Raw genomic sequence first — 3,089 nt, forward strand, 5'->3', positions numbered from 1 at the left:
GGGATTGGAGGAAGGCTTATTAACAACCTGTGATGTGCACTTGACATGACCTTGCATGCTGATATCGAGGAGAACTTGAAACGCTGGTAATAAAAACCAAGGACTGCAGCCTTCAATCTGGATTGCAACTCAAAGTGAAGAAAACCAAACTTTTCACAGTTGGGCCAGTAGATAACATCATGATCAATGGAGGGAAGCCGGAAGCCTGAGGTTGTCTCTCTTTTAAGACTTACTTAATGTTCTCTTTAAGTTGTATTCGAGGTGGGAACGGACACCTGCTACACCCTGCGCAATGGCTCTCGCAGTACACAGCTCTGAAGCTGCCGAAGACACCGTGGTGTCTCAGAGCCCGGCCACCATGGCCTTGGCATCCAGGGCTGGGCTCGCCCCGCTCACCGGCGCTGGCCCCTGCACACCTTCCAGCCGCCACAGGCACGGGTAACAGGACCCCAGTCTGGAGCACTGGCCGGCTGGTCCGTGGGCCGCAAGAGGCACTGGGTCCAGTTTGAGATTCTCAGCAAGAAAATTAATTTCGACGAGAGAAATGAAAAAAACACCCCAAAACCCACAACTGGATTCCCCAAGGCCTCACCAGTATATCCCACCCGTAGAAAGCGCCGTGAACTGGGGTATTAACACTCGACTTCTTTGCACCTCTTCTCAACCCTTTGCCTGGGCAGGTCACTTGAAAGCAAGGTCTCGCGCAGCACTGTAGGGCAACAGAAGTGAGCTCACTCAAAGCGCACAGGATCCCAGCCTCCCCTCCTGTGCCTTCCTGCAGAGCCTGGTCTGCTGGCAACCCCCTCCACTGTTCCCTCCTATTGCAGCAGACCGAAAAATGGCTGGAAAGACCAGCCCAGGGACAAATGGTGAAACCCTGAAACACAGTGTAAGGGGTGACTGGTCAGTAAGCTTTCCTTCCCAACATAATCTGGTGAAGACAAAATTTGGCCCCTATTTCCACATTTGTACCTGCCCGTTCACTGTACCGGTCCAGGCAGCAGGATTTGCTGAAAGGGATGTCATCTCAGCATTCCCTATCTCCCAAACTAGAGGTTTAAGAGAAGCTATGAAAAATGAAGCAGTTGACTTTTCTCTGCTCTTAATAACAGAAACTGTCCCTATGAAGAAAACATCTGGAACAAGCTTGAGACATGGAAAGAAACAGTCCATCTGTCAGGGATGGGGATGAAAACCCAAACTCCCTGCCATGGAGTCAGCGCTGACCTGTGGTGATCCCTGTGAGTTAACTATTTAGTGCCTCTTGGCCCATGTACAAGTTCCACATGAACACAATGTAGCTACTTTCTGCCAAGTAGCTGCTAGTGGTATACAAATGGCCACCATGCGGTTCTCAGCCCAGTGGTAACTATGGTAACTACACCATCGTTGTAGGGGCAAGGTGAGGATGAAGGGGGAAGTTTTTCCTGTCTATAGGCGATGGGTGTGCTAGATAAAATTTAAAAGCCACAGATACTCTCTTATCAAGCTGCAGAACGAGAAGCATGAAGTACAAATGGACCATAGGCCTGAATCTGTTGTGTTGGTGAAAGGAATCAACCCTTTACATTGGTCAATTTGTTGATCAGCTCTAAGTTTAGTCCCACCTCTGGTCCACAGGCAGGACTTCCTGTTATCCCCAAACCAGTTATCCCCTGTAGCTTTCATAGGGGCTGCCATGCAAATGCTTGAATAATAAAATGAGGGAAGGAAATTCTATGATAATCCTCAATGAACCCTGCCTTTCCATAAACTATGTTCTTTTTATTTGATTTGTAATAACTAATAACATTTTGACACATTTCACAGCTAGTTGAAAATTATTTTTATTTGATCAACTAATTGGTGGCAAAAGCATTTTGGTCTTCATTTCCTTTTTGCTATTTATGAAAACATTTTTAAAATCTCATGTTTGCTCATTCTATAAATAATAGTACAGAATGTTACATATGTCACCGCTAAGTGAAAAGAATACATTAGCACAAATTGTTTTAGTGTCTTAGGAACTACTTTTGTTACCTGACAAAGAGGAAAACTCAGAATTTATTGAAAACAATTGAATTAGGGAATGACAGCACCCCCTATTGTGAGAGATGGTGATAATTGTCTCTTTAAAATTTTATGAAGGCACAAGTATACATGTGAAGACAAGCTCCTTCTGGATACAAAGATCAATTTAGTTTGGAGATTACAGATCTGATTATGCTTCATTCTCTGTGTTCTGTGATTATGCTTCTCAAATCTCACAGAATGGGTCTTTTTCAGCAGAACTGTATATGCAGGAGCCAACTGTATTTACTGTCTGCCCACCAGTGGATAAAGTCCTGGGTGAGGAGGTGGTTCATAGGGAACTTGGCAACTGTGAGTTTCATCTTACAACGCTGGACCAATTAAGTTAAATACTATTCCTGGGAAAACCATCCTTAAGACTTGTGGACAGTGTAAGATATGAAAATAATAATTTATCAAGGGGTCATGAGGGTGGGAGAGGTAGCAGGAGGGTAAAAAGAGGAGCTGACACCAAGGGCTCAAACAGAAAGTAAATGTTTACAAAATAATGATGGCAACATATGTACAAATATGCTTGATACAATTGATGTATGCATTGTTGTAAGAGCTGTAAGAGTCCCCAATCAGCAGTTCTACTCTGCTCCATAGTTAGAAATGACTCAATGGCGGTGTGTTGGTGTGATAAAGTATGGCTCTTGATACTGCTCTTCTAATCATAGTCTTTGTGACTCCCACCAAATGACTGGACAGAGAGTATGGAAATTAAGTGTAGAAGACTCTAGCTTGGAGATTGGTCAATTTTGCTATTCCTCTGGGTATTGTAAGGTGGTCGAGAGGTGCCAGAGACCAAATTAGTCGAATTTGAGCAAACAGGCTTTATTAGGGAGGAAAAAAAAACCCCAGCCTGGGCGAAGTCCCACAGTCCACAACGTCCGGGCCGAGGGAGTCGCACCCCAAGACAAGGTGTCCCCCGTGTTAGAGGAAACTAGAATAAATGGAGGTAGTTCCTAGGTCACAGGGTCCCAAATGGAGCAGAAAGCCATCCCTAGTGTGGCCTCGACACAGGACAGGAAGGGCTC

The 3,089-nt window shown here is 45.0% G+C and overlaps 1 pseudogene; it reads left to right on the plus strand.

The window, feature by feature from the left end:
* Positions 1–292: 292 nt before the first annotated feature.
* The window catches only part of LOC101644933, a 4,074-nt pseudogene continuing 1,277 nt past the window's right edge, over positions 293–3,089 (plus strand).

The sequence above is a fragment of the Echinops telfairi genome, unplaced genomic scaffold (assembly GCF_000313985.2).
Source record: "Echinops telfairi isolate 266 unplaced genomic scaffold, ASM31398v2 ScPeMD7_3533;HRSCAF=4204_0, whole genome shotgun sequence".
Taxonomy (NCBI): Eukaryota; Metazoa; Chordata; class Mammalia; order Afrosoricida; family Tenrecidae; genus Echinops; species Echinops telfairi.